Here is a 22,658-nt window from a genome sequence, read left to right on the forward strand (position 1 = left end):
TAGTATGTAATGTGGAATAAAAATGTTGATGAGCCTACTGCACGAGGTATTCCCAGCCGGTCTCCCGTGCAAGTACTAACCACGCCTGATGCGGCTTAGCTTCAGTGATTGGACGAGAACTGGTGTATTCTGCAATGGTTTGGCAGTAGGCTGATTATTTGTCGGAATTGGATTTCAATTAATGCTTCAGCTAGGCAAAAATTCACGGGAAAAAGATAGCATGTACGGTGGAATAAAAATATTGATAAGCCTACTGCACGTGGTATTCCCAGCAGGTCTCCCATGCAAGTACTAACCACGGCCAATGCAGCTTAACTTCAGCGATCGGACGAGAACTGGTGTAATTTGCAATGGTTTGGCAGTAGACGGAATATTCGTCGGAATTGGATGTAACTTAATACTTCAGCTAGGCAACAAATCCCGGGGAAAAGTTGGTATGTACGGTGGAATAAAAATGTTGATGAGCGTACTGCACGTGGTATTCCCAGCCGGTCTCACATCCAAGTACTAACCACGCCCGATGCAGCTTAACTTCAGTGATAGGACGAGAACGGGTGTATTCTGCAATGGTTTGGCAGTAGGCTGAATATTCGTCGGAATTGGATGTAACTTAATACTTCGGCTAGGCAAAAAATCCCGGGAAAAAGCTAGTATGTACGGTGGAATAAAAATGTTGATGAGCCTAATGCACGTGGTATTCCCAGCTGGTCTCCCATGCAATTACTAACCACGCTCGATGCAGCTTAACTTCAGTGATTGGACGAGAACTGGTGTATTCTGCAATGGTTTGGCAGTAGGCTGAATATTCGTCCTAATTGTATGTCATTTAATGCTTTGTCTAGGCAAAAAATCATGGGAAAAAGTTAGCATGTAATGTGGAATAAAAATGTTGATGAGCCTACTGCACGAGGTATTCCCAGCCGGTCTCCCGTGCAAGTACTAACCACGCCCGATGCGGCTTTGCTTCAGTGATCGGACGAGAACTGGTGTATTCTGCAATGGTTTGGCAGTAGGCTGAATATTCGTCGAAATTGGATGTAATTTAATACTTCGGCTAGGCAACAAATCCCGGGGAAAAGTTGGTATGTACGGTGGAATAAAAATGTTGATAAGCCTACTGCACGTGGTATTCCCAGCCGGTCTCCCATGCAATTACTAAGCATGCCCGATGCAGATTAACTTCAGTGATCGGACGAGAACTGGTGTATTCTGCATTGGTTTGGCAGTAGGCTGAATATTCTTAGCAATTAGATGTCATTAAATGCTTCGGCTATGCAAAAAATCATAGAAAAAGGTTACTATGTACGGTGGAATAAAAATGTTCATTAGCCTACTGCAGGTGGTATTCACAGCCGGTCTCCCACGCAAGTACTAACCACGCCCGATGCAGCTTAACTTCAGCGATCGGACGAGAACTGGTGTATTCTGCAATGGTTTGGCAGTAGGCTGAATATTCGTCGGAATTGGATGTAATTTAATACTTCGGCTAGGCAAAAAATCATGGAAAAAAGTTAGTATGTACAGTGGAATAAAAATGTTCATCAGCCTACTGCAGATGGTATTCCCAGCCGATCTCCCACGCAAGTACTAACCACGCCCGATGCAGCTTAACTTCAGTGATCGGACGAGAACTGGTGTATTCTGCAATGGTTTGGCAGTAGGCTGAATATTCGTCGGAATTGGATGTAATTTTTTACTTCGGCTAGGCAACAAATCCCGGGAAATATGGTATGTACAGTGGAATAAAAATGTTGATAAGCCTACTGCACGTGGTATTCCCAGCCGGTCTCCCATGCAAGTACTAACCCATGCCCTAAGCAGATTAACTTCAATGATCAGACGAGAACTGGTGTATTCTGCATTGGTTTGGCAGTAGGCTGAATATTCGTCGCAATTGGATGTCATTTAATGCTTCGTCTACGCAAAAAAATCATGGGAAAAAGTTAGTATGTAATGTGGACTAAAAATGTTCATCATCCTACTGCACGTGATATTCCCAGCCGGTCTCCCATGCAAGTACTAACCACGCCCGATGCAGCTTAACTTCAGTGATCGGACGAGAACTGGTGTATTCTGCAATGGTTAGGCAGTAGGCTGAATATTCTACCGAATTGTATGTCATTTAATCCTTCGTCAAGGCAAAAAATCATTGGAAAAAGTTAGCATGTAATGTGGAATAAACATGTTGATGAGCCTACTGCACGAGGTATTCCCCGCTGGTCTCTCGTGCAAGTTCTAACCAGGCCCGATGCGGCTTAGCTTCAGTGATCACGCGAGAACTGGTGTATTCTGCAATGGTTTGGCAGTAGGCTGAATATTTGTCGGAATTGGATTTCAATTAATGCTTCGGCTAGGCAAAAAATCACGGGAAAAAGTTGGTATGTACGGTGGAATAAAAATATTGATAAGCCTACTGCACGTGGTATTCCCAGCCGGTCTCCCATTCAATTACTAACCATGCCCGATGCAGATTAACTTCAGTGATCGGACGAGAACTGGTGTATTCTGCATTGGTTTGGCAGTAGGCGGAATATTCTTCGCAATTAGATGTCATTTAATGCTTCGCCTAGGCAAAACATCATGGGAAAAAGTTGGTACGTACGGTGGAATTAAAATGTTGATGAGCCTAATGCACGTAGTATTCCCAGCCGGTCTCCATGCATGTACTAACCACGCCCGATGCAGCTTAACTTCAGTGATCGGACGAGAACTGGTGTATTCTGCAATGGTTTGGCAGTAGGCTGAATATTCGTCCTAATTGTATGTCATTTAATGCTTCGTCTAGGCAATAAATCATGGGAAAAAGTTAGCATGTAATGTGGAATAAAAATGTTGATGAGCCTACTGCACGAGGTATTCCCAGCCGGTCTCCCGTGCAAGTACTAACCACGCCCGATGCGGCTTAGCTTCAGTGATAGGACGAGAACTGGTGTATTCTGCAATGGTTTGGCAGTAGGCTGAATATTTGTCGGAATTGGATTTCAATTAATGATTCGGCTAGGCAAAAAATCAAGGGAAAAAAGTGGTATGTATGGTTGAATAAAAATGTTGATAAACCTACTGCACTTTTTAATCCCAGCAGGTCTCCCGTGCAAGTACTAACCACGCCCGATGCAGCTTAACATCAGTGATCGGACGAGAACTGGTGTACTCTGCAATGGTTTGGCAGTAGACTGAATATTCGTCGGAATTGGATGTAATTTAATACTTCGGCTAGGCAACAAATCCCGGGAAAAAGTTGGTATGTACGGTGGAATTAAAATGTTGATGAGCGTTCTGCACGTGGTATTCCCAGCCTGTCTCACATCCAAGTACTAACCACACCCAATGCAGCTTAACTTCAGTGATCGGACGAGAACTGGTGTATTCTGCAATGGTTTGGCAGTAGGCTGAATATTCATCCTAATTGTATGTCATTTAATGCTTCGTCTAGGCCAAAAATCATTGGAAAAAGTTAGCATGTAATGTGGAATAAAAATGTTGATGAGCCTACTGCACGAGGTATTCCCAGCCGGTCCCCGTGCAAGTACTAACCACGCCCGATGCGGCTTAGCTTCAGTGATCGGACGAGAACTGGTGTATTCTGCAATGGTTTGGCAGTAGGCTGATTACTTGTCGGAATTGGATTTCAATTACTGCTTCAGCTAGGCAAAAAATTACGGGAAAAAGATAGCATGTACGGTGGAATAAAAATATTGATAAGCCTACTGCACGTGGTATTCCCAGCCGGTCTCACATCCAAGTACTAACCACGACCGATGCAGCTTAACTTCAGTGATCGGACGAGAACGGGTGTATTCTGCAATGTTATGGCAGTAGGCTGAATATTCGTCGGAATTGGATGTAACTTAATACTTCGGCTAGGCAAAAAATCCCGGGAAAAATTTTGTATGTACGGTGGAATAAAAATGTTGATGAGCCTAATGCACGTAGTTTTCCCAGCCGGTCTCCATGCAAGTACTAACCACGCCGGATGCAGCTTAACTTCAGTGATCGGACGAGAACTGGTGTATTCTGCAATGGTTTGGCAGTAGGCTGAATATTCGTCCGAATTGTATGTCGTTTAATGCTTCGGCTATGCAAACAATCCCGGGAAAATGTTAGTATGTACGGTGGAATAAAAATGTTGATAAGCCTACTGCACGTGGTATTCCCAGCAGGTCTCTCATGCTAGTACTAACCACGCCCGATGCAGCTTAACTTCAGTGATCGGACAAGAACGGGTGTATTCTGCAATGGTTTGGCAGTAGGCTGAATATTCGTCGGAATTGGATGTAACTTAATACTTCGCCTAGGCAAAAAATCCCGGGAAAAAGTTAGTATGTACGGTGGAATAAAAATGTTGATTAGCGTACTGCACGTGGTATTCCCAGCCTGTCTCACATCCAAGTACTAACCACGCCCGATGCAGCTTAACTTCAGTGATCGGACGAGAACTGGTGTATTCTGCAATGGTTTGGCAGTAGGCTGAATATTCTTAGCAATTAGATGTCATTTAATGCTTCGGCTATGCAAAAAATCATGGAAAAAACGTTAGTATGTACGGTGGAATAAAAATGTTCATTAGCCTACTGCAGGTGGTATTCCCAGCCGGTCTCCCACGCAAGTACTAACCACGCCCGATGCAGCTTAACTTCAGCGATCGGACGAGAACTGGTGTATTCTGCAATGGTTTGGCAGTAGGCTGAATATTCGTCGGAATTGGATGTAATTTAATACTTCGGCTAGGCAACAAATCCCGGGAAATATGGTATGTACGGTGGAATAAAAATGTTGATAAGCCTACTGCACGTGGTATTCCCAGCCGGTCTCCCATGCAAGTACTAACCATGCCCTATGCAGATTAACTTCAATGATCAGACGAGAACTGGTGTATTCTGCATTGGTTTGGCAGTAGGCTGAATATTCGTCGCAATTGGATGTCATTTAATGCTTCGTCTAGGCAAAAAATCATGGGAAAAAGTTAGTATGTAATGTGGACTAAAAATGTTCACCATCCTACTGCACGTGGTATTCCCAGCCGGTCTCCCATGCAAGTACTAACCACGCCCGATGCAGCTTAACTTCAGTGATCGGACGAGAACTGGTGTATTCTGCAATGGTTTGGCAGTAGGCTGAATATTCATCCTAATTGTATGTCATTTAATGCTTCGTCTAGGCAAAAAATCATGGGAAAAAGTTAGCATGTAATGTGGAATAAAAATGTTGATGAGCCTACTGCACGAGGTATTCCCAGCCGGTCTCACATCCAAGTACTAACCACGCCCGATGCAGCTTAACTTCAGTGATTGGACGAGAACGGGTGTATTCTACAATGGTTTGGCAGTAGGCTGAATATTCGTCGGAATTGGATGTAATTTAATACTTCGGCTAGGCAAAAAATCCCAGGAAAAGTTAGTACGTACGGTGGTATAAAAATGTTGATGAGCCTAATGCACGTGGTATTCCCAGCCAGTCTCCCATGCAAGTACTAACCACGCCAGATGCAGCTTAACTTCAGTGATCGGACGAGAACTGGTGTATTCTGCAATGGTTTGGCAGTAGGCTGAATATTCATCCTAATTGTATGTCATTTAATGCTTTGTCTAGGCAAAAAATCATGGGAAAAAGTTAGCATGTAATGTGGAATAAAAATGTTGATGAGCCTACTGCACGAGGTATTCCCAGCCAGTCTCCCGTGCAAGTACTAACCACGCCCGATGCGGCTTAGCTTCAGTGATCGGACGATTACTGGTGTATTCTGCAATGGTTTGGCAGTAGGCTGATTATTTGTCGGAATTGGATTTCAATTAATGCTTTTGCTAGGCATAAATTCACGGGAAAAAGATAGCATGTACGGTGGAATAAAAATATTGATAAGCCTACAGCACGTGGTATTCCCAGCAGGTCTCCAATGCAAGTACTAACCACGCCCGATGCAGCTTAACTTCAGTGATAGGACGAGAACGGGTGTATTCTGCAATGGTTTGGCAGTAGGCTGAATATTCGTCGGAATTGGATGTAACTTAATGCTTCGGCTAGGCAAAAAATCCCGGGAAAAGTTAGTACGTATGGTGGTATAAAAATGTTGATGAGCCTAATGCACGTGGTATTCCCAGCCGGTCTCCCATGCAAGTACTAACCACGCCAGATGCAGCTTAACTTCAGTGATCAGACGAGAACTGGTGTATTCTGCAATGGTTAGGCAGTAGGCTGAATATTCGACCGAATTGTATGTCATTTAATGCTTCGTCTAGGCAAAAAATCATTGGAAAAAGTTAGCATGTAATGTGGAATAAAAATGTTGATGAGCCTACTGCACGAGGTATTCCCCACCGGTCTCTAGTGCAAGTACTAACCACGCCCGATGCGGCTTAGCTTCCGTGATCGGACGAGAACTGGTGTAATTTGCAATGGTTTGGCAGTAGACTGAATATTCATCCGAATTGTATGTCGTTTAATGCTTTGGCTATGCAAACAATCCCGGGAAAAATTTAGTATGTATGGTGGAATAAAAATGTTGATGAGCCGAATGCACGTAGTATTCCCAGCCGGTCTCCCATGCAAGTACTAACCACACCCGATGCAGCTTAACTTCAGTGATCGGACGAGAACTGGTGTATTCTGCAATGGTTTGGCAGTAGGCTGAATATTTGTCAGAATTGGATTTCAATTAATGCTTCGGCTAGGCAAAAAATCACGGGAAAAAGATAGCATGTACGGTGGAATAAAAATATTGATAAGCCTACTGCACGTGGTATTCCCAGCAGGTCTCCCATGGAAGTACTAACCACGCCCGATGCAGCTTAACTTCAGTGATCGGACGAGAACTGGTGTATTCTGCAATGGTTTGGCAGTAGGCTGAATATTCGTCGGAATTGGATGTAATTTAATACTTCGGATAGGCAAAAAATCATGGAAAAAAGTTAGTATGTACAGTGGAATAAAAATGTTCATCAGCCTACTGCAGATGGTATTCCCAGCCGATCTCCCACGCAAGTACTAACCACGCCCGATGCAGCTTAACTTCAGTGATCGGACGAGAACTGGTGTATTCTGCAATGGTTTGGCAGTAGGCTGAATATTCGTCGGAATTGGATGTAATTTTTTACTTCGGCTAGGCAACAAATCCCGGGAAATATGGTATGTACAGTGGAATAAAAATGTTGATAAGCCTACTGCACGTGGTATTCCCAGCCGGTCTCCCATGCAAGTACTAACCCATGCCCTAAGCAGATTAACTTCAATGATCAGACGAGAACTGGTGTATTCTGCATTGGTTTGGCAGTAGGCTGAATATTCGTCGCAATTGGATGTCATTTAATGCTTCGTCTAGGCAAAAAATCATGGGAAAAAGTTAGTATGTAATGTGGACTAAAAATGTTCATCATCCTACTGCACGTGATATTCCCAGCCGGTCTCCCATGCAAGTACTAACCACGCCCGATGCAGCTTAACTTCAGTGATCGGACGAGAACTGGTGTATTCTGCAATGGTTAGGCAGTAGGCTGAATATTCTACCGAATTGTATGTCATTTAATCCTTCGTCAAGGCAAAAAATCATTGGAAAAAGTTAGCATGTAATGTGGAATAAACATGTTGATGAGCCTACTGCACGAGGTATTCACGCTGGTCTCTCGTGCAAGTTCTAACCAGGCCCGATGCGGCTTAGCTTCAGTGATCACGCGAGAACTGGTGTATTCTGCAATGGTTTGGCAGTAGGCTGAATATTTGTCGGAATTGGATTTCAATTAATGCTTCGGCTAGGCAAAAAATCACGGGAAAAAGTTGGTATGTACGGTGGAATAAAAATATTGATAAGCCTACTGCACGTGGTATTCCCAGCCGGTCTCCCATTCAATTACTAACCATGCCCGATGCAGATTAACTTCAGTGATCGGACGAGAACTGGTGTATTCTGCATTGGTTTGGCAGTAGGCGGAATATTCTTCGCAATTAGATGTCATTTAATGCTTCGCCTAGGCAAAACATCATGGGAAAAAGTTGGTACGTACGGTGGAATTAAAATGTTGATGAGCCTAATGCACGTGGTATTCCCAGCCGGTCTCCATGCATGTACTAACCACGCCCGATGCAGCTTAACTTCAGTGATCGGACGAGAACTGGTGTATTCTGCAATGGTTTGGCAGTAGGCTGAATATTCGTCCTAATTGTATGTCATTTAATGCTTCGTCTAGGCAATAAATCATGGGAAAAAGTTAGCATGTAATGTGGAATAAAAATGTTGATGAGCCTACTGCACGAGGTATTCCCAGCCGGTCTCCCGTGCAAGTACTAACCACGCCCGATGCGGCTTAGCTTCAGTGATAGGACGAGAACTGGTGTATTCTGCAATGGTTTGGCAGTAGGCTGAATATTTGTCGGAATTGGATTTCAATTAATGATTCGGCTAGGCAAAAAATCAAGGGAAAAAAGTGGTATGTATGGTTGAATAAAAATGTTGATAAACCTACTGCACTTTTTAATCCCAGCAGGTCTCCCGTGCAAGTACTAACCACGCCCGATGCAGCTTAACATCAGTGATCGGACGAGAACTGGTGTACTCTGCAATGGTTTGGCAGTAGACTGAATATTCGTCGGAATTGGATGTAATTTAATACTTCGGCTAGGCAAAAAATCCCAGGAAAAGTTAGTACGTACGGTGGTATAAAAATGTTGATGAGCCTAATGCACGTGGTATTCCCAGCCAGTCTCCCATGCAAGTACTAACCACGCCAGATGCAGCTTAACTTCAGTGATCGGACGAGAACTGGTGTATTCTGCAATGGTTTGGCAGTAGGCTGAATATTCATCCTAATTGTATGTCATTTAATGCTTTGTCTAGGCAAAAAATCATGGGAAAAAGTTAGCATGTAATGTGGAATAAAAATGTTGATGAGCCTACTGCACGAGGTATTCCCAGCCAGTCTCCCGTGCAAGTACTAACCACGCCCGATGCGGCTTAGCTTCAGTGATCGGACGATTACTGGTGTATTCTGCAATGGTTTGGCAGTAGGCTGATTATTTGTCGGAATTGGATTTCAATTAATGCTTTTGCTAGGCATAAATTCACGGGAAAAAGATAGCATGTACGGTGGAATAAAAATATTGATAAGCCTACAGCACGTGGTATTCCCAGCAGGTCTCCAATGCAAGTACTAACCACGCCCGATGCAGCTTAACTTCAGTGATAGGACGAGAACGGGTGTATTCTGCAATGGTTTGGCAGTAGGCTGAATATTCGTCGGAATTGGATGTAACTTAATGCTTCGGCTAGGCAAAAAATCCCGGGAAAAGTTAGTACGTATGGTGGTATAAAAATGTTGATGAGCCTAATGCACGTGGTATTCCCAGCCGGTCTCCCATGCAAGTACTAACCACGCCAGATGCAGCTTAACTTCAGTGATCAGACGAGAACTGGTGTATTCTGCAATGGTTAGGCAGTAGGCTGAATATTCGACCGAATTGTATGTCATTTAATGCTTCGTCTAGGCAAAAAATCATTGGAAAAAGTTAGCATGTAATGTGGAATAAAAATGTTGATGAGCCTACTGCACGAGGTATTCCCCACCGGTCTCTAGTGCAAGTACTAACCACGCCCGATGCGGCTTAGCTTCCGTGATCGGACGAGAACTGGTGTAATTTGCAATGGTTTGGCAGTAGACTGAATATTCATCCGAATTGTATGTCGTTTAATGCTTTGGCTATGCAAACAATCCCGGGAAAAATTTAGTATGTATGGTGGAATAAAAATGTTGATGAGCCGAATGCACGTAGTATTCCCAGCCGGTCTCCCATGCAAGTACTAACCACACCCGATGCAGCTTAACTTCAGTGATCGGACGAGAACTGGTGTATTCTGCAATGGTTTGGCAGTAGGCTGAATATTTGTCAGAATTGGATTTCAATTAATGCTTCGGCTAGGCAAAAAATCACGGGAAAAAGATAGCATGTACGGTGGAATAAAAATATTGATAAGCCTACTGCACGTGGTATTCCCAGCAGGTCTCCCATGGAAGTACTAACCACGCCCGATGCAGCTTAACTTCAGTGATCGGACGAGAACTGGTGTATTCTGCAATGGTTTGGCAGTAGGCTGAATATTCGTCGGAATTGGATGTAATTTAATACTTCGGATAGGCAAAAAATCATGGAAAAAAGTTAGTATGTACAGTGGAATAAAAATGTTCATCAGCCTACTGCAGATGGTATTCCCAGCCGATCTCCCACGCAAGTACTAACCACGCCCGATGCAGCTTAACTTCAGTGATCGGACGAGAACTGGTGTATTCTGCAATGGTTTGGCAGTAGGCTGAATATTCGTCGGAATTGGATGTAATTTTTTACTTCGGCTAGGCAACAAATCCCGGGAAATATGGTATGTACAGTGGAATAAAAATGTTGATAAGCCTACTGCACGTGGTATTCCCAGCCGGTCTCCCATGCAAGTACTAACCCATGCCCTAAGCAGATTAACTTCAATGATCAGACGAGAACTGGTGTATTCTGCATTGGTTTGGCAGTAGGCTGAATATTCGTCGCAATTGGATGTCATTTAATGCTTCGTCTAGGCAAAAAATCATGGGAAAAAGTTAGTATGTAATGTGGACTAAAAATGTTCATCATCCTACTGCACGTGATATTCCCAGCCGGTCTCCCATGCAAGTACTAACCACGCCCGATGCAGCTTAACTTCAGTGATCGGACGAGAACTGGTGTATTCTGCAATGGTTAGGCAGTAGGCTGAATATTCTACCGAATTGTATGTCATTTAATCCTTCGTCAAGGCAAAAAATCATTGGAAAAAGTTAGCATGTAATGTGGAATAAACATGTTGATGAGCCTACTGCACGAGGTATTCACGCTGGTCTCTCGTGCAAGTTCTAACCAGGCCCGATGCGGCTTAGCTTCAGTGATCACGCGAGAACTGGTGTATTCTGCAATGGTTTGGCAGTAGGCTGAATATTTGTCGGAATTGGATTTCAATTAATGCTTCGGCTAGGCAAAAAATCACGGGAAAAAGTTGGTATGTACGGTGGAATAAAAATATTGATAAGCCTACTGCACGTGGTATTCCCAGCCGGTCTCCCATTCAATTACTAACCATGCCCGATGCAGATTAACTTCAGTGATCGGACGAGAACTGGTGTATTCTGCATTGGTTTGGCAGTAGGCGGAATATTCTTCGCAATTAGATGTCATTTAATGCTTCGCCTAGGCAAAACATCATGGGAAAAAGTTGGTACGTACGGTGGAATTAAAATGTTGATGAGCCTAATGCACGTGGTATTCCCAGCCGGTCTCCATGCATGTACTAACCACGCCCGATGCAGCTTAACTTCAGTGATCGGACGAGAACTGGTGTATTCTGCAATGGTTTGGCAGTAGGCTGAATATTCGTCCTAATTGTATGTCATTTAATGCTTCGTCTAGGCAATAAATCATGGGAAAAAGTTAGCATGTAATGTGGAATAAAAATGTTGATGAGCCTACTGCACGAGGTATTCCCAGCCGGTCTCCCGTGCAAGTACTAACCACGCCCGATGCGGCTTAGCTTCAGTGATAGGACGAGAACTGGTGTATTCTGCAATGGTTTGGCAGTAGGCTGAATATTTGTCGGAATTGGATTTCAATTAATGATTCGGCTAGGCAAAAAATCAAGGGAAAAAAGTGGTATGTATGGTTGAATAAAAATGTTGATAAACCTACTGCACTTTTTAATCCCAGCAGGTCTCCCGTGCAAGTACTAACCACGCCCGATGCAGCTTAACATCAGTGATCGGACGAGAACTGGTGTACTCTGCAATGGTTTGGCAGTAGACTGAATATTCGTCGGAATTGGATGTAATTTAATACTTCGGCTAGGCAACAAATCCCGGGAAAAAGTTGGTATGTACGGTGGAATTAAAATGTTGATGAGCGTTCTGCACGTGGTATTCCCAGCCTGTCTCACATCCAAGTACTAACCACACCCAATGCAGCTTAACTTCAGTGATCGGACGAGAACTGGTGTATTCTGCAATGGTTTGGCAGTAGGCTGAATATTCATCCTAATTGTATGTCATTTAATGCTTCGTCTAGGCCAAAAATCATTGGAAAAAGTTAGCATGTAATGTGGAATAAAAATGTTGATGAGCCTACTGCACGAGGTATTCCCAGCCGGTCCCCGTGCAAGTACTAACCACGCCCGATGCGGCTTAGCTTCAGTGATCGGACGAGAACTGGTGTATTCTGCAATGGTTTGGCAGTAGGCTGATTACTTGTCGGAATTGGATTTCAATTACTGCTTCAGCTAGGCAAAAAATCACGGGAAAAAGATAGCATGTACGGTGGAATAAAAATATTGATAAGCCTACTGCACGTGGTATTCCCAGCCGGTCTCACATCCAAGTACTAACCACGACCGATGCAGCTTAACTTCAGTGATCGGACGAGAACGGGTGTATTCTGCAATGTTATGGCAGTAGGCTGAATATTCGTCGGAATTGGATGTAACTTAATACTTCGGCTAGGCAAAAAATCCCGGGAAAAATTTAGTATGTACGGTGGAATAAAAATGTTGATGATCCTAATGCACGTAGTTTTCCCAGCCGGTCTCCATGCAAGTACTAACCACGCCGGATGCAGCTTAACTTCAGTGATCGGACGAGAACTGGTGTATTCTGCAATGGTTTGGCAGTAGGCTGAATATTCGTCCGAATTGTATGTCGTTTAATGCTTCGGCTATGCAAACAATCCCGGGAAAATGTTAGTATGTACGGTGGAATAAAAATGTTGATAAGCCTACTGCACGTGGTATTCCCAGCAGGTCTCTCATGCTAGTACTAACCACGCCCGATGCAGCTTAACTTCAGTGATCGGACAAGAACGGGTGTATTCTGCAATGGTTTGGCAGTAGGCTGAATATTCGTCGGAATTGGATGTAACTTAATACTTCGCCTAGGCAAAAAATCCCGGGAAAAAGTTAGTATGTACGGTGGAATAAAAATGTTGATTAGCGTACTGCACGTGGTATTCCCAGCCTGTCTCACATCCAAGTACTAACCACGCCCGATGCAGCTTAACTTCAGTGATCGGACGAGAACTGGTGTATTCTGCAATGGTTTGGCAGTAGGCTGAATATTCTTAGCAATTAGATGTCATTTAATGCTTCGGCTATGCAAAAAATCATGGAAAAAACGTTAGTATGTACGGTGGAATAAAAATGTTCATTAGCCTACTGCAGGTGGTATTCCCAGCCGGTCTCCCACGCAAGTACTAACCACGCCCGATGCAGCTTAACTTCAGCGATCGGACGAGAACTGGTGTATTCTGCAATGGTTTGGCAGTAGGCTGAATATTCGTCGGAATTGGATGTAATTTAATACTTCGGCTAGGCAACAAATCCCGGGAAATATGGTATGTACGGTGGAATAAAAATGTTGATAAGCCTACTGCACGTGGTATTCCCAGCCGGTCTCCCATGCAAGTACTAACCATGCCCTATGCAGATTAACTTCAATGATCAGACGAGAACTGGTGTATTCTGCATTGGTTTGGCAGTAGGCTGAATATTCGTCGCAATTGGATGTCATTTAATGCTTCGTCTAGGCAAAAAATCATGGGAAAAAGTTAGTATGTAATGTGGACTAAAAATGTTCACCATCCTACTGCACGTGGTATTCCCAGCCGGTCTCCCATGCAAGTACTAACCACGCCCGATGCAGCTTAACTTCAGTGATCGGACGAGAACTGGTGTATTCTGCAATGGTTTGGCAGTAGGCTGAATATTCATCCTAATTGTATGTCATTTAATGCTTCGTCTAGGCAAAAAATCATGGGAAAAAGTTAGCATGTAATGTGGAATAAAAATGTTGATGAGCCTACTGCACGAGGTATTCCCAGCCGGTCTCACATCCAAGTACTAACCACGCCCGATGCAGCTTAACTTCAGTGATTGGACGAGAACGGGTGTATTCTACAATGGTTTGGCAGTAGGCTGAATATTCGTCGGAATTGGATGTAATTTAATACTTCGGCTAGGCAAAAAATCCCAGGAAAAGTTAGTACGTACGGTGGTATAAAAATGTTGATGAGCCTAATGCACGTGGTATTCCCAGCCAGTCTCCCATGCAAGTACTAACCACGCCAGATGCAGCTTAACTTCAGTGATCGGACGAGAACTGGTGTATTCTGCAATGGTTTGGCAGTAGGCTGAATATTCATCCTAATTGTATGTCATTTAATGCTTTGTCTAGGCAAAAAATCATGGGAAAAAGTTAGCATGTAATGTGGAATAAAAATGTTGATGAGCCTACTGCACGAGGTATTCCCAGCCAGTCTCCCGTGCAAGTACTAACCACGCCCGATGCGGCTTAGCTTCAGTGATCGGACGATTACTGGTGTATTCTGCAATGGTTTGGCAGTAGGCTGAATATTTGTCGGAATTGGATTTCAATTAATGATTCGGCTAGGCAAAAAATCAAGGGAAAAAAGTGGTATGTATGGTTGAATAAAAATGTTGATAAACCTACTGCACTTTTTAATCCCAGCAGGTCTCCCGTGCAAGTACTAACCACGCCCGATGCAGCTTAACATCAGTGATCGGACGAGAACTGGTGTACTCTGCAATGGTTTGGCAGTAGACTGAATATTCGTCGGAATTGGATGTAATTTAATACTTCGGCTAGGCAAAAAATCCCAGGAAAAGTTAGTACGTACGGTGGTATAAAAATGTTGATGAGCCTAATGCACGTGGTATTCCCAGCCAGTCTCCCATGCAAGTACTAACCACGCCAGATGCAGCTTAACTTCAGTGATCGGACGAGAACTGGTGTATTCTGCAATGGTTTGGCAGTAGGCTGAATATTCATCCTAATTGTATGTCATTTAATGCTTTGTCTAGGCAAAAAATCATGGGAAAAAGTTAGCATGTAATGTGGAATAAAAATGTTGATGAGCCTACTGCACGAGGTATTCCCAGCCAGTCTCCCGTGCAAGTACTAACCACGCCCGATGCGGCTTAGCTTCAGTGATCGGACGATTACTGGTGTATTCTGCAATGGTTTGGCAGTAGGCTGATTATTTGTCGGAATTGGATTTCAATTAATGCTTTTGCTAGGCATAAATTCACGGGAAAAAGATAGCATGTACGGTGGAATAAAAATATTGATAAGCCTACAGCACGTGGTATTCCCAGCAGGTCTCCAATGCAAGTACTAACCACGCCCGATGCAGCTTAACTTCAGTGATAGGACGAGAACGGGTGTATTCTGCAATGGTTTGGCAGTAGGCTGAATATTCGTCGGAATTGGATGTAACTTAATGCTTCGGCTAGGCAAAAAATCCCGGGAAAAGTTAGTACGTATGGTGGTATAAAAATGTTGATGAGCCTAATGCACGTGGTATTCCCAGCCGGTCTCCCATGCAAGTACTAACCACGCCAGATGCAGCTTAACTTCAGTGATCAGACGAGAACTGGTGTATTCTGCAATGGTTAGGCAGTAGGCTGAATATTCGACCGAATTGTATGTCATTTAATGCTTCGTCTAGGCATAAAATCATTGGAAAAAGTTAGCATGTAATGTGGAATAAAAATGTTGATGAGCCTACTGCACGAGGTATTCCCCACCGGTCTCTAGTGCAAGTACTAACCACGCCCGATGCGGCTTAGCTTCCGTGATCGGACGAGAACTGGTGTAATTTGCAATGGTTTGGCAGTAGACTGAATATTCATCCGAATTGTATGTCGTTTAATGCTTTGGCTATGCAAACAATCCCGGGAAAAATTTAGTATGTATGGTGGAATAAAAATGTTGATGAGCCGAATGCACGTAGTATTCCCAGCCGGTCTCCCATGCAAGTACTAACCACACCCGATGCAGCTTAACTTCAGTGATCGGACGAGAACTGGTGTATTCTGCAATGGTTTGGCAGTAGGCTGAATATTTGTCAGAATTGGATTTCAATTAATGCTTCGGCTAGGCAAAAAATCACGGGAAAAAGATAGCATGTACGGTGGAATAAAAATATTGATAAGCCTACTGCACGTGGTATTCCCAGCAGGTCTCCCATGGAAGTACTAACCACGCCCGATGCAGCTTAACTTCAGTGATCGGACGAGAACTGGTGTAATTTGCAATGGTTTGGCAGTAGGCTGAATATTCGTCGGAATTGGATGTAACTTAATACTTCGGATAGGCAAAAAATCCCGGGAAAAAGTTAGTATGAACGGTGGAATAAAAATTATGATGAGCCTAATGCACGTGGTATTCCCAGCCGGTCTCCCATGCAAGTACTAACAACGCTCGATGCAGCTTAACTTCAGTGATCGGACGAGAACTGGTGTATTTTGCAATGGCTTGGCAGTAGGCTGAATGTTCGTCCGAATTGTATGTCGTTTAATGCTTCGGCTATGCAAACAATCCCGGGAAAAATTTAGTATGTACGGTGGAATAAAAATGTTGATGAGCCTAATGCACGTAGTATTCCCAGCCGGTCTCCCATGCAAGTACTAACCACACCCGATGCAGCTTAACTTCAGTGATCGGACGAGAAGTGGTGTATTCTGCAATGGTTTGGCAGTAGGCTGAATATTCGTCCTAATTGTATGTCATTTAATGCTTCGTCTAGGCAAAAAATCATGGGAAAAAGTTAGCATGTAATGTGGAATAAAAATATTGATGAGCCTACTGCACGAGGTATTCCCAGCCGGTCTCCCGTGCAAGTACTAACCACGCCCGATGCGGCTTAGCTTCAGTGATCGGACGAGAACTGGTGTATTCTGCAATGGTTTGGCAGTAGGCTGAATATTTGTCAGAATTGGATTTCAATTAATGCTTCGGCTAGGCAAAAAATCACGGGAAAAAGATAGCATGTACGGTGGAATAAAAATCTTGATGAGCGTACTGCACGTGGTATTCCCACCCGGTCTCACATCCAAGTACTAACCACGCCCGATGCAGCTTAACTTCAGTGATCGGACGAGAACGGGTGTATTCTGCAATGGTTTGGCAGTTGGCTGAATATTCGTCGGAATTGGATGTAACTTAATACTTCGGCTAGGCAAAAAATCCCGGGAAAAAGTTAGTATGTACGGTGGAATAAAAATGTTGATTAGCGTACTGCACGTGGTATTCCCAGCCTGTCTCACATCCAAGTACTAACCACGCCCGATGCAGCTTAACTTCAGTGATCGGACGAGAACTGGTGTATTCTGCAAAGGTTTGGCAGTAGGCTGAATGTTCATCCTAATTGTATGTCATTTAATGCTTCGTCTAGGCAAAAAATCATGGGAAAAAGTTAGCATGTAATGTGGAATAAAAATGTTGATGAGCCTACTGCACGAGGTATTCCCAGCCGGACTCCCGTGCAAGTACTAACCACGCCCGATGCGGCTTTGCTTCAGTGATCGGACGAGAACTGGTGTATTCTGCAATGGTTTGGCAGTAGGCTGAATATTCGTCGAAATTGGATGTAATTTAATACTTCGGCTAGGCAACAAATCCCGGGAAAAAGTTGGTATGTACGGTGGAATAAAAATGTTGATAAGCCTACTGCACGTGGTATTCCCAGCCGGTCTCCCATGCAATTACTAACCACGCCCGATGCAGGTTAACTTCAGTGATCGGACGAGAACGGGTGTATTCTGCAATGGTTTGGCAGTAGGCTGAATATTCGTCGGAATTGGATGTAACTTAATACTTCGGCTAGGCAAAAAATCCCGGGAAAAAGTTAGTATGTACGGTGGAATAAAAATGTTGATTTGCGTACTGCACGTGGTATTCCCAGCCTGTCTCACATCCAAGTACTAACCACGCCCGATGCAGCTTAACTTCAGTGATCGGACGAGAACTGGTGTATTCTGCAATGGTTTGGCAGTAGGCTGAATATTCTTAGCAATTAGATGTCATTTAATGCTTCGGCTATGCAAAAAATCATGGAAAAAACGTTAGTATGTACGGTGGAATAAAAATGTTCATTAGCCTACTGCAGGTGGTATTCCCAGCCGGTCTCCCACGCAAGTACTAACCACGCCCGATGCAGCTTAACTTCAGCGATCGGACGAGAACTGGTGTATTCTGCAATGGTTTGGCAGTAGGCTGAATATTCGTCGGAATTGGATGTAATTTAATACTTCGGCTAGGCAACAAATCCCGGGAAATATGGTATGTACGGTGGAATAAAAATGTTGATAAGCCTACTGCACGTGGTATTCCCAGCCGGTCTCCCATGCAAGTACTAACCATGCCCTATGCAGATTAACTTCAATGATCAGACGAGAACTGGTGTATTCTGCATTGGTTTGGCAGTAGGCTGAATATTCGTCGCAATTGGATGTCATTTAATGCTTCGTCTAGGCAAAAAATCATGGGAAAAAGTTAGTATGTAATGTGGACTAAAAATGTTCACCATCCTACTGCACGTGGTATTCCCAGCCGGTCTCCCATGCAAGTACTAACCACGCCCGATGCAGCTTAACTTCAGTGATCGGACGAGAACTGGTGTATTCTGCAATGGTTTGGCAGTAGGCTGAATATTCATCCTAATTGTATGTCATTTAATGCTTCGTCTAGGCAAAAAATCATGGGAAAAAGTTAGCATGTAATGTGGAATAAAAATGTTGATGAGCCTACTGCACGAGGTATTCCCAGCCGGTCTCCCGTGCAAGTACTAACCACGCCCGATGCAGCTTAACTTCAGTGATCAGACGAGAACGGGTGTATTCTGCAATGGTTTGGCAGTAGGCTGAATATTCGTCGGAATTGGATGTAACTTAATACTTCGGCTAGGCAACAAATCCCGGAAAAACGTTGGTATGTACGGTGGAATAAAAATGTTGATGAGCGTACTGCACGTGGTATTCCAGCCGGTCTCACATCCAAGTACTAACCACGCCCGATGCAGCTTAACTTCAGTGATCAGACGAGAACGGGTGTATTCTGCAATGGTTTGGCAGTAGGCTGAATATTCGTCGGAATTGGATGTAACTTAATACTTCGGCTAGACAAAAAATCCCGGGAAAAAGTTAGTATGTACGGTGGAATAAAAATGTTGATGAGCCTAATGCACGTGGTATTCCCAGCTGGTCTCCCATGCAAGTAGTAACCACGCTCGATGCAGCTTAACTTCAGTGATCGGACGAGAACTGGTGTATTTTGCAATGGCTTGGCAGTAGGCTGAATGTTCGTCCGAATTGTATGTCGTTTAATGCTTCGGCTATACAAACAATCCCGGGAAAATGTTAGTATGTACGGTGGAATAAAAATGTTGATGAGCCTAATGCACGTAGTATTCCCAGCCGGTCTCCCATGTAAGTACTAACCACACCCGATGCAGCTTAACTTCAGTGATCGGACGAGAACTGGTGTATTCTGCAATGGTTTGGCAGTAGGCTGAATATTCGTCCTAATTGTGTGTCATTTAATGCTTCGTCTAGGCAAAAAATCATGGGAAAAAGTTAGCATGTAATGTGGAATAAAAATGTTGATGAGCCTACTGCACGAGGTATTCCCAGCCGGTCTCCCGTGCAAGTACTAACCACGCCCACATCGGCTTAGCTTCAGTGATCGGACGAGAACTGGTGTATTCTGCAATGGTTTGGCAGTAGGCTGAATATTTGTCAGAATTGGATTTCAATTAAGGTATCGGCTAGGCAACAAATCCCGGGAAAAAGTTGGTATTTACGGTGGAATAAAAATGTTGAAGAGCGTACTGCACGTGGTATTCCCAGCCGGTCTCACATCCAAGTACTAACCACGCCCGATGCAGCTTAACTTCAGTGATCGGACGAGAACGGGAGTATTCTGCAATGGTTTGGCAGTAGGCTGAATATTCGTCGGAATTGGATGTAACTTAATACTTCGGCTAGGCAAAAAATCCCGGGAAAATGTTAGTATGTACAGTGGAATAAAAATGTTGATGAGCCTAATGCACGTGGTATTCCCATCCCGTCTCCCATGCAAGTACTAACCACACTCGATGCAGCTTAACTTCAGTGATCGGACGAGAACTGGTGTATTTTGCAATGGCTTGGCAGTAGGCTGAATGTTCGTCCGAATTGTATGTCGTTTAATGCTTCGGCTATGCAAACAATCCCGGGAAAATGTTAGTATGTACGGTGGAATAAAAATGTTGATGAGCCTAATGCACGTAGTTTTCCCAGCCGGTCTCCATGCAAGTACTAACCACGCCGGATGCAGCTTAACTTCAGTGATCGGACGAGAACTTGTGTATTCTGCAATGGTTTGGCAGTAGGCTGAATAATCGTCGGAATTGGATGTCATTAAATGCTTCTGCTAGGCAAAAAATCATGGGAAAAATTAGTATGTATGGTGGAATAAAAATGTTGATAAGCCTACTGCACGTGGTATTCCCAGCAGGTCTCTCATGCTAGTACTAGCCACGCCCGATGCAGCTTAACTTCATTGATCGGACGAGAAATGGTGCATTCTGAAATGGTTTGGCAGTAGGCTGAATATTCATCGGAATTGGATGTAATTTAATACTTTGGCTAGGCAACAAATCCCGGGAAAAAGTTGGTATGTACGGTGGAATAAAAATGTTGATGAGCGTACTGCACGTGGTATTCCCAGCCGGTCTCACATCCAAGTACTAACCACGCCCGATGCAGCTTAACTTCAGTGATCGGACGAGAACGGGTGTATTCTGCAATGGTTTGGCAGTAGGCTGAATATTCGTCGGAATTGGATGTAACTTAATACTTCGGCTAGGCAAACAATCCCGGGAAAAAGTTAGTATGTACGGTGGAATAAAAATGTTGATGAGCCTAATGCACGTGGTATTCCCAGCCGGTCTCCCATGCAAGTACTAACCACGCTCGATGCAGCTTAACTTCAGTGATGGGACGAGAACTGGTGTATTTTGCAATGGCTTGGCAGTAGGCTGAATATTCGTCCTAATTGTATGTCATTTAATGCTTCGTCTAGGCAAAAAATCATGGGAAAAAGTTAGCATGTAATGTGGAATAAAAATGTTGATGAGCCTACTGCACGAGGTATTCCCAGCCGGTCTCCCGTGCAAGTACTAACCACGCCCTATGCGGCTTAGCTTCAGTGATCAGACGAGAACTGGTGTATTCTGCAATGGTTTGGCAGTAGGCTGATTATTTGTCGGAATTGGATTTCAATTAATGCTTCAGCTAGGCAAAAATTCACGGGAAAAAGATAGCATGTACGGTGGAATAAAAATATTGATAAGCCTACTGCACGTGGTATTCCCAGCAGGTCTCCCATGCAAGTACTAACCACGCCCGATGCAGCTTAACTTCAGTGATCGGACTAGAACTGGTGTAATTTGCAATGGTTTGGCAGTAGACTGAATATTCTTCGGAATTGGATGTAATTTAATACTTCGGCTAGGCAACAAATCCCGGAAAAACGTTGGTATGTACGGTGGAATAAAAATGTTGATGAGCGTACTGCACGTGGTATTCCCAGCCGGTCTCACATCCAAGTACTAACCACGCCCGATGCAGCTTAACTTCAGTGATCAGACGAGAACGGGTGTATTCTGCAATGGTTTGGCAGTAGGCTGAATATTCGTCGGAATTGGATGTAACTTAATACTTCGGCTAGACAAAAAATCCCGGGAAAAAGTTAGTATGTACGGTGGAATAAAAATGTTGATGAGCCTAATGCACGTGGTATTCCCAGCTGGTCTCCCATGCAAGTAGTAACCACGCTCGATGCAGCTTAACTTCAGTGATCGGACGAGAACTGGTGTATTTTGCAATGGCTTGGCAGTAGGCTGAATGTTCGTCCGAATTGTATGTCGTTTAATGCTTCGGCTATGCAAACAATCCCGGGAAAATGTTAGTATGTACGGTGGAATAAAAATGTTGATGAGCCTAATGCACGTAGTATTCCCAGCCGGTCTCCCATGTAAGTACTAACCACACCCGATGCAGCTTAACTTCAGTGATCGGACGAGAACTGGTGTATTCGGCAATGGTTTGGCAGTAGGCTGAATATTCGTCCTAATTGTATGTCATTTAATGCTTCGTCTAGGCAAAAAATCATGGGAAAAAGTTAGCATGTAATGTGGAATAAAAATGTTGATGAGCCTACTGCACGAGGTATTCCCAGCCGGTCTCCCGTGCAAGTACTAACCACGCCCGCATCGGCTTAGCTTCAGTGATCGGACGAGAACTGGTGTATTCTGCAATGGTTTGGCAGTAGGCTGAATATTTGTCAGAATTGGATTTCAATTAATGTATCGGCTAGGCAACAAATCCCGGGAAAAAGTTGGTATGTACGGTGGAATAAAAATGTTGAAGAGCGTACTGCACGTGGTATTCCCAGCCGGTCTCACATCCAAGTACTAACCACGCCCGATGCAGCTTAACTTCAGTGATCGGACGAGAACGGGTGTATTCTGCAATGGTTTTGCAGTAGGCTGAATATTCGTCGGAATTGGATGTAACTTAATACTTCGGCTAGGCAAAAAATCCCGGGAAAATGTTAGTATGTACAGTGGAATAAAAATGTTGATGAGCCTAATGCACGTGGTATTCCCATCCGGTCTCCCATGCAAGTAGTAACCACACTCGATGCAGCTTAACTTCAGTGATCGGACGAGAACTGGTGTATTTTGCAATGGCTTGGCAGTAGGCTGAATGTTCGTCCGAATTGTATGTCGTTTAATGCTTCGGCTATGCAAACAATCCCGGGAAAATGTTA

At 43.9% G+C, this 22,658-nt stretch overlaps 2 non-coding genes and 89 pseudogenes across 2 annotated transcripts; all 91 read right to left on the reverse strand.

Moving 5' to 3' along the window:
• Positions 1-31: 31 nt before the first annotated feature.
• LOC146745027 (5S ribosomal RNA) lies at positions 32-151 on the reverse strand (annotated as a pseudogene).
• Positions 152-247: 96 nt separating this feature from the next.
• On the reverse strand, positions 248-367 carry LOC146745028 (5S ribosomal RNA; annotated as a pseudogene).
• Positions 368-463: 96 nt separating this feature from the next.
• On the reverse strand, positions 464-583 carry LOC146745029 (5S ribosomal RNA; annotated as a pseudogene).
• Positions 584-679: 96 nt separating this feature from the next.
• LOC146745030 (5S ribosomal RNA) lies at positions 680-799 on the reverse strand (annotated as a pseudogene).
• A 96-nt stretch (positions 800-895) lies between these two features.
• LOC146745031 (5S ribosomal RNA) lies at positions 896-1,015 on the reverse strand (annotated as a pseudogene).
• Positions 1,016-1,111: 96 nt separating this feature from the next.
• Positions 1,112-1,231, reverse strand: LOC146745032 (5S ribosomal RNA; annotated as a pseudogene).
• A 96-nt stretch (positions 1,232-1,327) lies between these two features.
• Positions 1,328-1,447, reverse strand: LOC146745033 (5S ribosomal RNA; annotated as a pseudogene).
• A 96-nt stretch (positions 1,448-1,543) lies between these two features.
• Positions 1,544-1,663, reverse strand: LOC146745034 (5S ribosomal RNA; annotated as a pseudogene).
• A 94-nt stretch (positions 1,664-1,757) lies between these two features.
• Positions 1,758-1,878, reverse strand: LOC146745035 (5S ribosomal RNA; annotated as a pseudogene).
• Positions 1,879-1,975: 97 nt separating this feature from the next.
• LOC146745036 (5S ribosomal RNA) lies at positions 1,976-2,095 on the reverse strand (annotated as a pseudogene).
• A 312-nt stretch (positions 2,096-2,407) lies between these two features.
• Positions 2,408-2,527, reverse strand: LOC146745037 (5S ribosomal RNA; annotated as a pseudogene).
• Positions 2,528-2,623: 96 nt separating this feature from the next.
• On the reverse strand, positions 2,624-2,742 carry LOC146745038 (5S ribosomal RNA; annotated as a pseudogene).
• Positions 2,743-2,838: 96 nt separating this feature from the next.
• Positions 2,839-2,958, reverse strand: LOC146745039 (5S ribosomal RNA; annotated as a pseudogene).
• Positions 2,959-3,270: 312 nt separating this feature from the next.
• Positions 3,271-3,390, reverse strand: LOC146745040 (5S ribosomal RNA; annotated as a pseudogene).
• Positions 3,391-3,486: 96 nt separating this feature from the next.
• Positions 3,487-3,605, reverse strand: LOC146745041 (5S ribosomal RNA; annotated as a pseudogene).
• Positions 3,606-3,701: 96 nt separating this feature from the next.
• On the reverse strand, positions 3,702-3,821 carry LOC146745042 (5S ribosomal RNA; annotated as a pseudogene).
• A 96-nt stretch (positions 3,822-3,917) lies between these two features.
• Positions 3,918-4,036, reverse strand: LOC146745043 (5S ribosomal RNA; annotated as a pseudogene).
• A 96-nt stretch (positions 4,037-4,132) lies between these two features.
• Positions 4,133-4,252, reverse strand: LOC146745044 (5S ribosomal RNA; annotated as a pseudogene).
• A 96-nt stretch (positions 4,253-4,348) lies between these two features.
• LOC146745045 (5S ribosomal RNA) lies at positions 4,349-4,468 on the reverse strand (annotated as a pseudogene).
• A 97-nt stretch (positions 4,469-4,565) lies between these two features.
• Positions 4,566-4,685, reverse strand: LOC146745046 (5S ribosomal RNA; annotated as a pseudogene).
• A 94-nt stretch (positions 4,686-4,779) lies between these two features.
• On the reverse strand, positions 4,780-4,899 carry LOC146745047 (5S ribosomal RNA; annotated as a pseudogene).
• A 96-nt stretch (positions 4,900-4,995) lies between these two features.
• Positions 4,996-5,115, reverse strand: LOC146745048 (5S ribosomal RNA; annotated as a pseudogene).
• Positions 5,116-5,211: 96 nt separating this feature from the next.
• On the reverse strand, positions 5,212-5,331 carry LOC146745049 (5S ribosomal RNA; annotated as a pseudogene).
• A 95-nt stretch (positions 5,332-5,426) lies between these two features.
• Positions 5,427-5,546, reverse strand: LOC146745050 (5S ribosomal RNA; annotated as a pseudogene).
• A 96-nt stretch (positions 5,547-5,642) lies between these two features.
• Positions 5,643-5,762, reverse strand: LOC146745051 (5S ribosomal RNA; annotated as a pseudogene).
• A 96-nt stretch (positions 5,763-5,858) lies between these two features.
• LOC146745052 (5S ribosomal RNA) lies at positions 5,859-5,978 on the reverse strand (annotated as a pseudogene).
• Positions 5,979-6,073: 95 nt separating this feature from the next.
• On the reverse strand, positions 6,074-6,193 carry LOC146745053 (5S ribosomal RNA; annotated as a pseudogene).
• Positions 6,194-6,505: 312 nt separating this feature from the next.
• On the reverse strand, positions 6,506-6,625 carry LOC146745054 (5S ribosomal RNA; annotated as a pseudogene).
• A 96-nt stretch (positions 6,626-6,721) lies between these two features.
• On the reverse strand, positions 6,722-6,841 carry LOC146745055 (5S ribosomal RNA). The gene has a single exon (XR_014929654.1). It is a non-coding gene; the product is annotated as a 5S ribosomal RNA (ribosomal RNA).
• A 96-nt stretch (positions 6,842-6,937) lies between these two features.
• On the reverse strand, positions 6,938-7,057 carry LOC146745056 (5S ribosomal RNA; annotated as a pseudogene).
• A 94-nt stretch (positions 7,058-7,151) lies between these two features.
• Positions 7,152-7,272, reverse strand: LOC146745057 (5S ribosomal RNA; annotated as a pseudogene).
• Positions 7,273-7,368: 96 nt separating this feature from the next.
• On the reverse strand, positions 7,369-7,488 carry LOC146745058 (5S ribosomal RNA; annotated as a pseudogene).
• Positions 7,489-7,799: 311 nt separating this feature from the next.
• On the reverse strand, positions 7,800-7,919 carry LOC146745059 (5S ribosomal RNA; annotated as a pseudogene).
• Positions 7,920-8,015: 96 nt separating this feature from the next.
• LOC146745060 (5S ribosomal RNA) lies at positions 8,016-8,134 on the reverse strand (annotated as a pseudogene).
• A 96-nt stretch (positions 8,135-8,230) lies between these two features.
• On the reverse strand, positions 8,231-8,350 carry LOC146745061 (5S ribosomal RNA; annotated as a pseudogene).
• A 311-nt stretch (positions 8,351-8,661) lies between these two features.
• On the reverse strand, positions 8,662-8,781 carry LOC146745062 (5S ribosomal RNA; annotated as a pseudogene).
• A 96-nt stretch (positions 8,782-8,877) lies between these two features.
• Positions 8,878-8,997, reverse strand: LOC146745063 (5S ribosomal RNA; annotated as a pseudogene).
• A 96-nt stretch (positions 8,998-9,093) lies between these two features.
• LOC146745064 (5S ribosomal RNA) lies at positions 9,094-9,213 on the reverse strand (annotated as a pseudogene).
• A 95-nt stretch (positions 9,214-9,308) lies between these two features.
• On the reverse strand, positions 9,309-9,428 carry LOC146745065 (5S ribosomal RNA; annotated as a pseudogene).
• Positions 9,429-9,740: 312 nt separating this feature from the next.
• LOC146745066 (5S ribosomal RNA) lies at positions 9,741-9,860 on the reverse strand (annotated as a pseudogene).
• A 96-nt stretch (positions 9,861-9,956) lies between these two features.
• LOC146745067 (5S ribosomal RNA) lies at positions 9,957-10,076 on the reverse strand. Its single transcript, XR_014929655.1, has one exon. It is a non-coding gene; the product is annotated as a 5S ribosomal RNA (ribosomal RNA).
• A 96-nt stretch (positions 10,077-10,172) lies between these two features.
• LOC146745068 (5S ribosomal RNA) lies at positions 10,173-10,292 on the reverse strand (annotated as a pseudogene).
• Positions 10,293-10,386: 94 nt separating this feature from the next.
• LOC146745069 (5S ribosomal RNA) lies at positions 10,387-10,507 on the reverse strand (annotated as a pseudogene).
• A 96-nt stretch (positions 10,508-10,603) lies between these two features.
• LOC146745070 (5S ribosomal RNA) lies at positions 10,604-10,723 on the reverse strand (annotated as a pseudogene).
• Positions 10,724-11,034: 311 nt separating this feature from the next.
• Positions 11,035-11,154, reverse strand: LOC146745071 (5S ribosomal RNA; annotated as a pseudogene).
• Positions 11,155-11,250: 96 nt separating this feature from the next.
• LOC146745072 (5S ribosomal RNA) lies at positions 11,251-11,369 on the reverse strand (annotated as a pseudogene).
• Positions 11,370-11,465: 96 nt separating this feature from the next.
• LOC146745073 (5S ribosomal RNA) lies at positions 11,466-11,585 on the reverse strand (annotated as a pseudogene).
• Positions 11,586-11,897: 312 nt separating this feature from the next.
• On the reverse strand, positions 11,898-12,017 carry LOC146745074 (5S ribosomal RNA; annotated as a pseudogene).
• A 96-nt stretch (positions 12,018-12,113) lies between these two features.
• LOC146745075 (5S ribosomal RNA) lies at positions 12,114-12,232 on the reverse strand (annotated as a pseudogene).
• A 96-nt stretch (positions 12,233-12,328) lies between these two features.
• On the reverse strand, positions 12,329-12,448 carry LOC146745076 (5S ribosomal RNA; annotated as a pseudogene).
• Positions 12,449-12,544: 96 nt separating this feature from the next.
• LOC146745077 (5S ribosomal RNA) lies at positions 12,545-12,663 on the reverse strand (annotated as a pseudogene).
• A 96-nt stretch (positions 12,664-12,759) lies between these two features.
• On the reverse strand, positions 12,760-12,879 carry LOC146745078 (5S ribosomal RNA; annotated as a pseudogene).
• Positions 12,880-12,975: 96 nt separating this feature from the next.
• On the reverse strand, positions 12,976-13,095 carry LOC146745079 (5S ribosomal RNA; annotated as a pseudogene).
• A 97-nt stretch (positions 13,096-13,192) lies between these two features.
• Positions 13,193-13,312, reverse strand: LOC146745080 (5S ribosomal RNA; annotated as a pseudogene).
• A 94-nt stretch (positions 13,313-13,406) lies between these two features.
• LOC146745081 (5S ribosomal RNA) lies at positions 13,407-13,526 on the reverse strand (annotated as a pseudogene).
• Positions 13,527-13,622: 96 nt separating this feature from the next.
• LOC146745082 (5S ribosomal RNA) lies at positions 13,623-13,742 on the reverse strand (annotated as a pseudogene).
• Positions 13,743-13,838: 96 nt separating this feature from the next.
• On the reverse strand, positions 13,839-13,958 carry LOC146745083 (5S ribosomal RNA; annotated as a pseudogene).
• A 95-nt stretch (positions 13,959-14,053) lies between these two features.
• LOC146745084 (5S ribosomal RNA) lies at positions 14,054-14,173 on the reverse strand (annotated as a pseudogene).
• Positions 14,174-14,269: 96 nt separating this feature from the next.
• On the reverse strand, positions 14,270-14,389 carry LOC146745085 (5S ribosomal RNA; annotated as a pseudogene).
• Positions 14,390-14,700: 311 nt separating this feature from the next.
• LOC146745086 (5S ribosomal RNA) lies at positions 14,701-14,820 on the reverse strand (annotated as a pseudogene).
• A 96-nt stretch (positions 14,821-14,916) lies between these two features.
• On the reverse strand, positions 14,917-15,036 carry LOC146745087 (5S ribosomal RNA; annotated as a pseudogene).
• A 96-nt stretch (positions 15,037-15,132) lies between these two features.
• On the reverse strand, positions 15,133-15,252 carry LOC146745088 (5S ribosomal RNA; annotated as a pseudogene).
• A 95-nt stretch (positions 15,253-15,347) lies between these two features.
• Positions 15,348-15,467, reverse strand: LOC146745089 (5S ribosomal RNA; annotated as a pseudogene).
• Positions 15,468-15,779: 312 nt separating this feature from the next.
• Positions 15,780-15,899, reverse strand: LOC146745090 (5S ribosomal RNA; annotated as a pseudogene).
• Positions 15,900-15,995: 96 nt separating this feature from the next.
• Positions 15,996-16,115, reverse strand: LOC146745091 (5S ribosomal RNA; annotated as a pseudogene).
• A 96-nt stretch (positions 16,116-16,211) lies between these two features.
• On the reverse strand, positions 16,212-16,331 carry LOC146745092 (5S ribosomal RNA; annotated as a pseudogene).
• Positions 16,332-16,427: 96 nt separating this feature from the next.
• Positions 16,428-16,547, reverse strand: LOC146745093 (5S ribosomal RNA; annotated as a pseudogene).
• Positions 16,548-16,643: 96 nt separating this feature from the next.
• LOC146745094 (5S ribosomal RNA) lies at positions 16,644-16,763 on the reverse strand (annotated as a pseudogene).
• Positions 16,764-16,859: 96 nt separating this feature from the next.
• On the reverse strand, positions 16,860-16,979 carry LOC146745095 (5S ribosomal RNA; annotated as a pseudogene).
• Positions 16,980-17,075: 96 nt separating this feature from the next.
• LOC146745096 (5S ribosomal RNA) lies at positions 17,076-17,195 on the reverse strand (annotated as a pseudogene).
• A 96-nt stretch (positions 17,196-17,291) lies between these two features.
• Positions 17,292-17,411, reverse strand: LOC146745097 (5S ribosomal RNA; annotated as a pseudogene).
• Positions 17,412-17,507: 96 nt separating this feature from the next.
• LOC146745098 (5S ribosomal RNA) lies at positions 17,508-17,627 on the reverse strand (annotated as a pseudogene).
• A 96-nt stretch (positions 17,628-17,723) lies between these two features.
• Positions 17,724-17,843, reverse strand: LOC146745099 (5S ribosomal RNA; annotated as a pseudogene).
• A 97-nt stretch (positions 17,844-17,940) lies between these two features.
• LOC146745100 (5S ribosomal RNA) lies at positions 17,941-18,060 on the reverse strand (annotated as a pseudogene).
• A 94-nt stretch (positions 18,061-18,154) lies between these two features.
• LOC146745101 (5S ribosomal RNA) lies at positions 18,155-18,274 on the reverse strand (annotated as a pseudogene).
• A 96-nt stretch (positions 18,275-18,370) lies between these two features.
• Positions 18,371-18,490, reverse strand: LOC146745102 (5S ribosomal RNA; annotated as a pseudogene).
• Positions 18,491-18,586: 96 nt separating this feature from the next.
• On the reverse strand, positions 18,587-18,706 carry LOC146745103 (5S ribosomal RNA; annotated as a pseudogene).
• Positions 18,707-18,802: 96 nt separating this feature from the next.
• Positions 18,803-18,921, reverse strand: LOC146745104 (5S ribosomal RNA; annotated as a pseudogene).
• A 96-nt stretch (positions 18,922-19,017) lies between these two features.
• On the reverse strand, positions 19,018-19,137 carry LOC146745105 (5S ribosomal RNA; annotated as a pseudogene).
• Positions 19,138-19,233: 96 nt separating this feature from the next.
• On the reverse strand, positions 19,234-19,353 carry LOC146745106 (5S ribosomal RNA; annotated as a pseudogene).
• A 96-nt stretch (positions 19,354-19,449) lies between these two features.
• Positions 19,450-19,569, reverse strand: LOC146745107 (5S ribosomal RNA; annotated as a pseudogene).
• A 96-nt stretch (positions 19,570-19,665) lies between these two features.
• LOC146745108 (5S ribosomal RNA) lies at positions 19,666-19,785 on the reverse strand (annotated as a pseudogene).
• Positions 19,786-20,311: 526 nt separating this feature from the next.
• LOC146745109 (5S ribosomal RNA) lies at positions 20,312-20,431 on the reverse strand (annotated as a pseudogene).
• Positions 20,432-20,527: 96 nt separating this feature from the next.
• LOC146745110 (5S ribosomal RNA) lies at positions 20,528-20,647 on the reverse strand (annotated as a pseudogene).
• A 312-nt stretch (positions 20,648-20,959) lies between these two features.
• LOC146745111 (5S ribosomal RNA) lies at positions 20,960-21,079 on the reverse strand (annotated as a pseudogene).
• Positions 21,080-21,175: 96 nt separating this feature from the next.
• LOC146745112 (5S ribosomal RNA) lies at positions 21,176-21,295 on the reverse strand (annotated as a pseudogene).
• A 96-nt stretch (positions 21,296-21,391) lies between these two features.
• On the reverse strand, positions 21,392-21,511 carry LOC146745113 (5S ribosomal RNA; annotated as a pseudogene).
• A 96-nt stretch (positions 21,512-21,607) lies between these two features.
• LOC146745114 (5S ribosomal RNA) lies at positions 21,608-21,727 on the reverse strand (annotated as a pseudogene).
• Positions 21,728-21,823: 96 nt separating this feature from the next.
• Positions 21,824-21,943, reverse strand: LOC146745115 (5S ribosomal RNA; annotated as a pseudogene).
• Positions 21,944-22,039: 96 nt separating this feature from the next.
• Positions 22,040-22,159, reverse strand: LOC146745116 (5S ribosomal RNA; annotated as a pseudogene).
• Positions 22,160-22,255: 96 nt separating this feature from the next.
• Positions 22,256-22,375, reverse strand: LOC146745117 (5S ribosomal RNA; annotated as a pseudogene).
• Positions 22,376-22,658: the final 283 nt, after the last annotated feature.

This window comes from Saccoglossus kowalevskii, chromosome 5, assembly GCF_978046115.1.
Source record: "Saccoglossus kowalevskii chromosome 5, keSacKowa6.1, whole genome shotgun sequence".
Taxonomy (NCBI): Eukaryota; Metazoa; Hemichordata; class Enteropneusta; family Harrimaniidae; genus Saccoglossus; species Saccoglossus kowalevskii.